The following is a 12,254-nucleotide window of genomic DNA, read 5'->3' as shown; positions in this document are numbered from 1 at the left end:
CTGTAAGAGCCATAGTTATTGCCCTGGAGACATATTAGTAATGGAGTTACGTATCAAGGGACAGTTGTTTAGGTCATTTGAAGTAGGCGCAGCCTATTCTTTTCTTTGCCCTGTCTCTGACTGGGCTGTTTCGTTCTTCCCCAAAATGTTGCTGAAGTCTCTCTGTACCACATAGGTTTATAAATTCTCATTTCATTGTGACTTGTAAACATACAGCAATAGTGGGGAATTTTGATCACATAGTTCAAATTTTGTATCTTGTATTACTATGATTTCACCAGTTAGCTCATCCCACTGAAATGGCCATAGGCTGCACCTGAGTGTCTGAGTGTCCCCGTGCTGGTGTATTTCTGCTTCTTCTTGTTGAAGAATTTGGAGGATTTCCTTCTTTGTGGTCCTAGTAGGGACTGAGACCTGCAGTACTCGAAGTATGGTGTTGAGGGTTTCCTCTTATTAACCAGACCACAAACCATCTGTCAGGCCTTTTCAATCACTAATTTAAAGGACAGATGGATCATGGTGAAAATAGTTCCAGCTAATTGAATGTGTCAAATACAACTGTCTAAACCCTATCAGACCTTGCTGGAGAATATGTTCTAAACAATTCCTGAAAAAATAGTCTATGGAATAGATAGGATGTTTAAAAACAAATTAAAGCTATCCCATATGAAATTGCAAAAAGCAAAACTGCTCCTTAAATTCTCAGGTAGAACTATTTTGTTGGTCTTGGAGCCTTAAAAAAACTGTTAAAAAGAATATTTTTTGAACCTTAGTTGATGATGCCTTGTTTGTGTCCTGGCATCCAGGAAGTAATGGTTCTCTTATATCCAGATGAGATATTTCCTGCAGTTAAAGCACACTGTGAAGGAAATGTGGTATTGAGTCCCACAGCAGCAATAGCTGTGTGTAAATCTTAGTCATGCTGTTGCTGTGAAAATTGTTTACTTATTAATTTTTAAAATATGAGTCTTTCCACAAGCATGTAAATATTTAGCAAGACTTCATTTCCTGTAAACTGCTTGATGTAGGACAACAGTGATTTATACATGTGTAGGTATGCATGTATCATTTTCTGTGTGTGACCCCACGGCTACTGAATCAAAAGTGTTATGGGAATCAATTACTCATGAGAGTATATGTACTTCAAATGCTGCACTCTTAAATAGATCACTTCCTACTTTTTCGTCTTTGACCACTAATTGCAGAGGGCAGTTCTGAGTTAAATAACCTGCAGGGCAGGAATTATTTATAACAGATTGCACACACATAAGACTTTGATACATTTTTTAATGCTGTGGATGGGAGCATTAAACCCTAGAGGAGAGGGTTGCGTCTGTAATCACAGCTTGAAATGCACTTGCTGTAACAGGTGACACCACGTATCACAAATATCAAATGTGTAATATTCTTTTTGTACTTGGCTGAGAGTAATGAAGTCTTTGAAAATGCTGTGAGGCACATCCATGCAGGAATACGTTTGCCCTGGAACTGCAAGTCTGTAGAGCTTTCCTGAACATGTCTCGCGTGAGTGACGTCCTTCTGCTACGGAAAGCGAGTCCCGGTGCCCGTGCGTAAGCACAAGCGTGTGTCTGTGTGCATGTGCTGGAGGGAAACGTCAGCTCAGACTTTTTCTTACTTCTTGCATTGACTGAGATAATCTCTTGTGGTCTCCCTCTGTTTCCTGTTAGTAGACTGTCAGAAGAAAGATATTTATTCAACGCCAAATGCAATTTCATTTTTAAGTCTTAAGGATGTGTTTGTTGTTAAATTTAAGGAGGGGTTTTATCATCTAGCAGTGCTAGAATTTTAACTAGTGTAAATTAGCTTAGAGCTGTGCAGTAGATTCTCATCTCTTTTGTGTGTGGTTGCAATGAAGGAAAGTTTGCATTATACCATATAAAAAGAGAAAGGGCAAGAGAGGGGAAGAGAAAAGGGGGAAAGAGGAAGTTTTTTCCTAAGAGGCAAAAATTAATTTCTCCAGTGTTCAAGATTTTGGGGAATAAGGAAATATTTGTGTAATATTGACTAACTGATTGGAAAAAAATATGGTTGAGGGAGCTTATCCTCATTAGGTAACTGACTGAGAAGAACAGAGGCACAGCATTAGGAGCTGAAGGGAAGTTTCTCTTCAGATTAGTCAGAGCAGAAACAAAGCTCATTCTCCAGATGTGCCATCAGTTGAGAAGCTCATTAGAATCCCTCTTGGTACTGAATAACCTGTCACTCAGAAACCAGAAACAGTCAAGTTTTTTTACAGGGTGCAGCAGCAGACACCACCAGTCTGCTTCTCTGGAGTTCAGTACTCCCATCACTTACCTGAAATCAAATTTTCAGGTGTATCTAAACAAATGTGGGTTTTTTAGAAGAGTTATACAAAACTCAGTTCAATGTTGCTTCCTCCTAAAAGTAGGCACTTGTGACGAATTCTGTTTTGATATTTTATGTAGAGATGAGAAAAGTTTTTATGATATTTTATTTGGAAGGGAAAATCTGTAGTAACCAAAACCTACTATAAGGAGGCATCAACAGAAATAAATTTCCTATTAAAGCTTTAAAACCCAATGAGATTCAACACCCTTGTATATTTCACTAGATCATTGCTAAGATGTAAAAAAATGCTGTTTTCCAAAGCAAAAAAGTTTTCATCTTGAAAAGTAGGGTACTTCAAAAAGTGTCTATAACTTGAAATTTGCAAAACTGAAGATTTTATCTGTTTATCTATTCTGTAATTTTCTTTGGGTGTTAGGTTCATTAGAAACTGTTAAGAGTTTAAGTTTCACCTGATTTTTGTAAAGAACATTTTTGTTCACCTAGAAGCTTGTATAGAATAGGCTTACTTCTTCCTTAGTTGCTGTAATGATTACAGACAATGAACTCATCTGTTCAAGTGAGGCTCAGGACTTCTTTCATCAGTTGGAAACTTATGACTTGAGGAAGCTCTCCTAATACTTTTTAAGCATCTATCTTCCCTTCCAGTGGATTAGAGAAAAGTGAGAAAGCTCCATTATAAATACAACCAACATGTATCCAAAATATTAAAGAAAAGGAGAAAGATTTAGAGTTGTTGGGCTGGTTTCACTCTTAGCTTGCCCCCTTTAGGTCTGTCAATGGTCGGGTTCTCTGAGTAGCAGGTGGCACTGGTAATATGTGCTCTACGTGTGCTTTCCTGTAAACTGGACCCAGCAGAGCAATAGCTACATTTTTGAGCATTTAGCCTTGATCTGTCCCACATCTTTCCCAGTTAATAATTTCATAGGTAATTATAAGGGGATAGCATTTAGCCTTGAATTCATTTTAGAAGAAGCAGCCTCCCTCTTCTGGTGATGATGTGGCCAGTATTTGTGCCCTTGATTTGAAGCAATTGTATTGTTACCGTGCCCTGATGAGTCTTTCCTGTTGCCACTGTAGCCTTGAAAGCTGGAAATTGCAAGTGCTGCAGGTGGTGAGCAGCAGGGTTTGATTAATCCAGATTCCATTTTCGCATTGTTGAAAAAGGATGGGGGGAAAAGGGATGCTCTGCAGCTGAGTGTCAAATCTAGCCAGAAATACTGCAGCTATTGGGGGTGATGATATGGGTCACACGGTAATTATTTTGAGCCAGGAATATATAGTAAGACCATATCAGAAAATTGGCAGAGAGCATTGCTTTCACTTCTGGTTATGTAACAGCTCAGTGAGAAGGCCAGACTGCAAGACAAGTACCTTTTCTTCCATTGTCACATTAAAAATGTGATTTTCACCAAAGCTAGGCTGAGCTACAAGCTGATAACATGAGACATAAGAATGGCGTGAATTTTGTGCACAGATCTCTATCAGAGATCATGCAGTCTTCATGCAATCAGGAAAACACTCAACTGCTGTCCATGAAGTACAGCCTTGTTGAGAAAATAATAATACTCAAAAATTATGATTTTCATAAATAACAGTGGCAGCTTCATCACTTCTCTGATTCCCATTTGCTACAGATCCACTGGTGTTTGGGGTTTTTTGTTTGTTTGGGGTTTTTTTGCTACATCCGTTTAATCATGTTCTTCTAGATCCTTCTCTGTTGGCAATACCGCAGCATCACACTTCTTTCCCATGCTTATGCAAAATGAGGAGGCTTTTTGATCTCATGTGGCATCATGCCAAGCATATAAAGCAGGGGTAGAAGAAGGAAAGGATCACATTTGGAGTGATGACTTTTGTCTCCCCAAGCAACCCTTACTTGTGATGGAGCCCTGCTTTCTTGGAGGTGGCTGAACACCTTTGCATGTATTATGCAAACATTCCCTATTCCCCATGGGAAGTGGTGAGTGAATTTCTTATTCTGTTTTGCTTCTCTGTGCAGCTATTACTTTACCTGTTAAACTGACTTTAATTCAACCCAGAATTTCTCTCACTTTTACTCTTCTGATTCCCACCTCCATCTCAACAGGGGGGTGGTGTTTAGCTGCCAGCTGGGGTTAAACCACAACAGCCCTTCTTGGTGTCAAGTGTGGGGCTCAAGATGATGACAGATTGGATTGGCATGTGCTAGATTGAATTTATAGCTGTTATTACTGTGTAGCTATTAATCTGCAGGCTCTGTGCTTGCCATGGCACACTTGCTTGCCTTACTGCTACCATCTGCACTGACTGGGGCATGGAATGGTATTGGCTGAGTGCAGTTATTTCCTGTAGGGATTGTGTTCAGTTGCAGCTGCCTGTCAGCTAAGTCAGGCATTATCTTGTGTACTTGTGTGTAATCACAGCACAGAGCCGCACCCAGCTTGTGTCTCTTTAACAGCAGGATTTAAAGCAGCTTGTTTTCATGCTGTTGGTAGCTCCTTAATTGGTTTTAGAGGCACATACTTTGCTTGGATCTGTACTGCAAGAAGGGGAATGAAGAAGTTTTTAATAGGCACTGCTATGCTTACTGTGTAGTGTATTTTATGCACTTGCAATCCCTTCCTCTTATTCTTCAGCCTGGGCCCAGTATTAAAGCAGCTGCTAACATAGGACAGGAATGCTGCAAACAGAACGTTTAAGCTCACATCGCTGTGCATGTGCTCAGAAGGATCCTGTCACACTTCTGCAGAGTAACATAACGTCATTGTTCCTAGATGTTTGCATGCAGACCTCTCAGTGACCCTAATGCTCCTCTAACAGGATTCACTTGCTGCCTTTTTTCTCCTCAGATGCTGCACTTCCTCAAGTCCTTAAAATCAGAACCAGTGACTGCTCTGTGGGGACAGCAAACACACACCTGCATCCGTGAGTGTTCTCAACCTTCCTGTGGCTAGGCCAGTAGGACATTGCGCCTATCCATCCCGACGGATACCTGCTCTGCATCTCCATCACTGCCACAGCACAGCCTTTCCTTGGTCGTTTGCTAAGTCTGCGCCACTCCCTTTCCATTCAAACAGCTCATTTTTATCTGTCACTGTTTGGTGGCTTGCAGTGACTCCTGGGAGTTAGGGTGAGATCGACTGTATGAATTGCTGCTGGAAGGAAGGAAAAGTTCAGTATGCTGAGGAGGGAGGAGAGTAATCTCTTAGAGTTGTAACTGAGAGGGGAAGATAAATCAGAACTTAGACAGTAGGTGTCAGGGATCAAACCAGGGCTCTTAATTCCTACACATGGGCATGCATCAAACAGGAGTCCTGACAATCTTCACATGTGGCTTGCCCACAGAGTATGGAAGGAGGGCAGGAATCAGTGAACAATGAATGCTCTTGGCAAACTGCTGCAGTGAAAGTGAATACCTCCACTCCCCTGACTTACAGAAACTGGTATAAGCTTGGAAGACTACTATGAATGCTCCCATTCAGTGGAATTTTCCACTTGGTTAATATACATATGCATGCTGTGTGCTGCTGGGATGCTGGCAGAGTGGATGCAGGGACTACAGAATGAGTGGCTTCTTTGGTGCTTCAAGTACAGGAAAAATATAAGTGGGTAATGATAAGAAATGGCTCATAAAAGCCAGCTCTTGAAAGTGCTGTAAAATAGCAGTTATTCAGGAAGTGAATGGCAGGGTTTCACAAAAGACTACTTATCAGAGACCCCACACATCAAACTGAAATGGTGATTTTTGTGCTTCTATTTATTTCAATGTTTGCATTCATCAGGATTGATACAAGGTTAATAAAAAGCCCCAACATTTCTGACAGTGCCAGCAAAGAGTGCCACTTCCACCTTTCAATTTTCTCTGTGCTGAATCTCTGCAGATCTGTAACCTAGGGGAAGAGAAGGCACCTGTAGATATCTGATTTTATTGGAACACAAGGTGCACTGTGGAAGAGGCTGATCCCAGGTTCCCCACTAACCTAGCTGAATTGTGTCACTTGAAATGCTGAGCTCCTAGAGGAAAAAAACAGGCCAGTGTGGCTTCTTCTTACTGTTTTGACTCTGTTCTATCAGTACAGAATCAGAACTGGCTGTGGGTTCCTGATACCATGGATTGTAAAGAGCTGTGAAACCCAGGTCGTCAAGCATCTCCTTGATGCAGATGCACACCAGATGGGGTAAGACAGCACAACCCCTGTCCTTGATTTTTGCCTGAATAAAATTGCTTCCTGATTACATGCTGGCTCTGATAATCACGATTTACATTTTTTCTTAGGCACTGTACAGCAAATCTGGAACATAAATTTCAGCGAGAAAATAGGCAGATCTTGGAATATTGTAGAAGCTATATTATTTCTCCAGGCCCAGGACTTTCAGAATAAGAAGGTAAATTGGAATGAATGAAGAAAATATTTTTATGAACTTATGGTGCATGTACAACTTTGTACATTTTTCTTCAGGTCCATGCAAGGTTCTGCACACATTCGTTGTATCATTTGGGCCCCACATACAGGCCCTTACTTGAGAAATTATGCATCTACTTTCTTGAATGTAAAATTTGGCACAGGAAGGCAATTTAAAATTTGAGTTTAAGAGGAGCCTCTAAAGCTACTTTGCACACCGGAAAGAAAGATGACAAAAGGGAGCTCAACCCTCCTACCCCCTACTGATGTCAATCTCATCCAAAGGTCAGATTACCTAACAAAAGTGAAGTTTTAGTTTTAGTTTCTTAAAGGAAGTTTCCAAGCAGCGTACTCCAAATAGCGTATTTTTCTGTTCTAGTCTGTCTCTGTGAGCAACAGCACCCCTTCCACTTTGGTCTAGATAAGAAAAACATGTTGTGCTTCTTCCTGTTACAGTTATCAGCATTATAATACTTACTTTGAGTTTATTCCTTGCTAAAAGCTGAAGAAATGACACATTGTAAACAACAACATCTCTATGTGGAGACCCATTTTGCATTTACTGAGCTTTGTATTTAGAAAGACTTTAAAAAAAGTGAGACCAATTTACAGATTATGAAATATGAAAAGGAAAAGAAAGAAGTTTTATTCTTTTATTTGTATTCTACTTGCTCATTTTTATTTTTTGTAGGAAAAAGAAAAAAGAGGAAGTAAAAATGGAAGAAGAGCATGTTCTTTTTCCTAATCTCAGGGGCCATGAATATTTTTGATAGGAAAACCGAGATGTTCATACAAATCTCAGGTGCCAAAGCAGGGCTTTAAGTAATATATGTAACTACTATCTATGCATATTTTCGTGAAATTTCGATGCCATTTACATAGGAATCTCAAAAAAGATAGATATAAATTTTGTTATGCATCTGTCCATCTATCTGTCCCATAAGACAGACTGTTAAAATGTTATTAATTGGCAATGCTTGTTATTTATGCAGTGCCTAGAAATGTTAAAACAACCAAGGCCAGTACTCCACACATATTGTTCTGGTCTACCAGAATCAGTCTGTTGCTAATGCAGGATTCCTTACATTTATTAGTTTGCAGAGGCCCTGAAACCATTTCTTTCAGCAGTTCTTTGATTAATCTCTTTGTATAATGAATGACAATAGAGCCCTTCATCCCCCCTACAAAGGACCTGTAATGCCACTTTCAAGGTTTACAGCTTGTGTAGATAATAATATGGGTTAGACAAGTATAATACATAATAGTACAGAAATGCAAGTAATACTGCAGGTATTTTAGAAGCACAGATGAACCAAAGGAAGATTATTGGGGTTTGACAACATGACAAAATGCCACTGCACAAGGACATCCATCTCTAGAGTCTTAGTTCTGTATTACTGTGAGGGGAACAATCAGCAGAGTAAAATACCCCTTTGATGAGTGTAATTTGGCAACAATTTGCAAACATGATAATGTGCCTTGTTAACTCAAGGGCATTTGACATAGCTGTCTTGACATTTTCATTGCAGGAGCTGTCAAGAATAATCCAGAAGAGTAAAAGAGTCTTATTGGAAAGTGCCTCCTTATCTTCTGTAATCAAATAATCTATAGTGGTAAGGTCAAGTAATTTTTAATTATATAGACTTTAATTCTCTATCAATTACTACTTTTAATTACAGCTGAGCTGATAAAATGTATAGAGGTCTTCCTGGAGTTAAAATGAACAGATGTAACTCTGCTCTGAATAGTCCACTATTGACATAGAGACAGTGGCTCCCTTGCTCCATCACCACCTCCCTGGAAATCAACTGGCTGCAAAAACAAAAGGTGCTGAGCCCATTACACATCATGCCAAAGATCTGGCTGTGTCATAACTCATATCCATGACAAACTGAGGCAAGATTACCGATGAAGTTTTTAGCGGCTTTTCCTAATCTATACCTATTTGACTTTGCCTTTCTATGTTTCTAACTAGCTAGCTACACTAACAGCTGTGGATGTATTTTCTAGATAATTGTGAACATCTCTATGGGCCATGACTTTTTAAAATACCAATCAATCTGACACTAAGTCCCTTCCCCAGGGAGAAGGGAACACCTTGCCTGGGAGCCATGAAGGCCTGCTAAGAGCAGGGCAATCGCAGTACTGAGCAGCACAGTCCAGGCTGTAACATGCATACTGATCACTTGAAGTGTTTTGGGTAGATTAATAAAAGTACACAACATTATTAAAGCCAAAGTACAAATTTCGTAGCCCACCAACCACCCTGAAAAGTTGCAGTTCTCCCTTGATTTCATATAACATTTTTTTCTGAGTTACCTGAAGACCTCACAACTCCACTTCCCTATGGATGATGTGGCTTCAGAGGGTTCGTTTCGTGATGGCACAGTAACAGCTTTACTGATCCTGCAGGGTAGTACTGCAAGAGTCCAGTAAAAAAAAAAAAAAAACAAAACAAACAACTTGTTTATAAAAAACCAAGTAAATCAAAACTCAGTGTGTTTCACATCAAACAAAGACTGTATTTTACTCCTTTCTCTCTGTGAAGGACTTTCCAGAATTCTTAAACAAAGATGCATATGCTGACCTCGCAAATAAGATCAGTGTAATTCAGAGAATGAAATTAATACTTCAAGCCCTGGCTTCGTTTGTCACTTACCATCACTGTAGTTTCTTTTCATCCTTAATTTTTGCTCCTTTCCAGTATTTCCTATAAAGAGCTTTGTTTAAAGGAAGAAATAAAAAGAGGGGTTTATGCATCCATTATTTAATGATGGACTTCTATCCTGGGGGAAAATAGGCAAGAAGGATTCTGATGGCAGAGTGAAGTGAATTAAAGATCAAAAAATTTCCTAAATTTGGCTGAGAGTTTATGACTTAATTTGCATAACTCTGGTTTTAATGTCAGTGACTTCTTTCCTGATTCATTGCTGGGATTTTTTTGTTTTTAAATTTAATTGCTTGTGTATTCATTTTCACAATTCTGGAGCCAGCATCCATGTGAGATCTAATTTAAGGACTGTATTTCCTCTTCGGAAAATAAGAGACAATTTCACAAAGAGAAGGAAGAATCAAGAACAATGCCATTTTTTATATAACATACTTTTATTTCTTTTCAGAGCAGCATTTCTTTTCTAGGGCTTCTTAGGAGGGGTTGTTGTCTTTACACACTTGCATGCATGCTGTTTTTGGACTCTCACCATGACAAAAGGCCAGAAGAGGCACCACAGGCTGCTCAAACTTGCCTAAGTGGACCTGATGCACAAAGGGTCCCCTTGGGCTGGGCAGAGAGAATTCTAGCCTGCTCTGCCTCCTCACTGGCTGGTGTTTCCTGGAAAGAGAAAAGTAGCCTGCACATCACTCTGCTGTGGGAGCAACTAAATTGTACCTCGCCAGAGGTACAGTAAACACTGTTCATATACAAGGTATGTGCAGAACTTTATTTTCCAAACAGGGATAAGAATTGGGTGCCAAAAGTTGTCTAACCTGCTTTCTGTGGTTTACTTTGTGCTCTGCTTCTCAGTGCAGATGGTGTGGCCCCACAAAATCCACGCAGTCGGCAAAGCACCAGGTGACAGTGAGCCTGGGGGGACACAGGGTCACATCCCACACGAGGGACCGGCTTTAGTTTCCCTCTGAAGCACCATGGGCACGCACAGCAGGTGAGGAGCAGGGCAAACCACAGGACTGGGGTACTGTTTTGCAAGCCTTTGCCTCCTCAATGCAGGATGGTGAGTGGGATGAACAAGCTGGGGGGCTCAGCTACTGAAGGATAAACATCTTCTTGCTTTCACCACAGGATAACAGTTTTTATACCACAGTTAACACCACATCCAAAATAGGTCTGAAAAATGCCTTCCCTATTTTCCTCCTTATTTCTCACCATTTTTACTGACAAGATTATGTCAAGCATCCTTGCTAAATGGCTCCTGTGAATATCTGCCTTTATTTTCTCATCTTCCCTCTTCTGGAAGAAAAAAACAGGCAACAAAAAGCTTCCAAAATACAGTATTTAAAAGTTATAGTGTTTTTATATTTATAATATAAAAAATAAATATATATATTTGTTTTATATTTATATAAATATACATTTATATTTTATATTTATAGTAATAAAATTCTATAAATAAAATTTATAGTATTTTATTACTATAAAATAAAGCACAGAGTAGGACAAAGAATTGCAGAAAATACACATTGAAGATGTAATGAATGTTTAATGAAATTATGAGAAACTTATGGATGCTCAAGTGCTGGAGCTTTGTGGTTGCCTAGGACATCCCAGAAAACACACAGTGATGTCTGAAAAGGCAGTAGGAGTTTTATGTGATGAAGATCCTCCCCAAGGAGTAGCAAACATCATGTAGATCCTGTACAATAGAATATGGAGTCTTCTTATTTCCAGTTAAACTGGTAAGAGCTGAGTGCCCCCCCATGAACAGAGCTCCAAATCTGACTGTGTTACTGGTGAAACAGGAGTGACTACCTCCCACATGTCTTTTCCTAAGGCTGCTTTGTCGTTGGTTTCTAATTTCTTTACTGGTGGAAAAGAGTCTGGCTCCATCACAAGTAACAAAGTAAGGCCCATTTTTACTGCAGCTGAAAATCTCCTTTAGCCCAAAACTACTATTTTTTTGAGGGCACACTTGTCTCCTTCCATGGCACTGATGGGTAGCCATGATGGGCTGCCCACCCTAAGCACAAGGTATTCACACCATGGGAAAGCCTGTAAGTACAGAAAGAACAGTACAGACCATAGGAAGTGAAAGCCTAAAATACATTGTACCTGGGTCAGAGGAGCAAAAAAATCATGATTCACAGTTCTAATTTTGATTAGTGGTGCCTCTTCTGCTCTGCAGAGAAGAAGCCTCAAAAAATCACTTCTCCGTGCTGTTTGAAATTAAATTAAAGAACTAATGTATGCTTCTGAAAAGTGAAAACACGACATCTCTGGAAAGAGAATGAAAACAAATAAACTTTCAGTCCTGGCCTCTGTCTGACTTACAGGAGCTCCTGTTCTAACCTGTAAAAATGTATGATTCTGGATTAAGGCTTCCTCTTAATCAAGACAAGAGACCATTCTGTCAAAATACTCAAGAAACTCACTGCAGAGTCATACTCTTACAAGATCCTTTCTGGCAAGCAAGAAAGCCATTAACAAAGACTTTTCTGACCTTCAGGGGCACGTCAAACTTTGGATGCTCTTGCTTCCATTTCTACCTCTATCTGTCCTGCTGGTTGGACTAAAAGCCCTGAAGGTTTTGTCTCTGCTCTGTCACAGCTCTCCTTGCAGTATTGTAAACCCCAGCAAGATGTAGGAGACTGCAGACCATATGTGTGCGTGGGGATAGGTTGAGAGATGATTTATTTTAAGGCCAATGCATTATTTCCTGACAGTAAGTAACAGGAGAGTTACACTCAAAAGATATTCTGGAAAGACTGACTTTTGCAGAGTTGGGAACACTGACTCACTCCTGCCATCCTCTTAATTTCCAGTGCATGATGCAGAGGTGAAGGAGAAGGATGGGAATGATGTCTTCC

The 12,254-nt window shown here is 39.9% G+C and overlaps 1 long non-coding RNA gene across 1 annotated transcript; it reads left to right on the top strand.

Moving 5' to 3' along the window:
* The first annotated feature begins 6,197 nt into the window (after nt 1-6,197).
* Nucleotides 6,198-10,273, top strand: LOC136366287 (uncharacterized). The gene is made up of 5 exons (XR_010744509.1): nt 6,198-6,488; nt 6,587-6,696; nt 8,243-8,326; nt 9,833-10,138; nt 10,237-10,273. It is a non-coding gene; the product is annotated as an uncharacterized lncRNA (long non-coding RNA).
* Nucleotides 10,274-12,254: the final 1,981 nt, after the last annotated feature.

Source organism: Sylvia atricapilla, chromosome 1 (assembly GCF_009819655.1).
Source record: "Sylvia atricapilla isolate bSylAtr1 chromosome 1, bSylAtr1.pri, whole genome shotgun sequence".
NCBI lineage: Eukaryota > Metazoa > Chordata > Aves > Passeriformes > Sylviidae > Sylvia > Sylvia atricapilla.
Note: the sequence above shows the minus strand (reverse complement) of the source record. Positions and strands in the feature narration are given on the sequence as shown.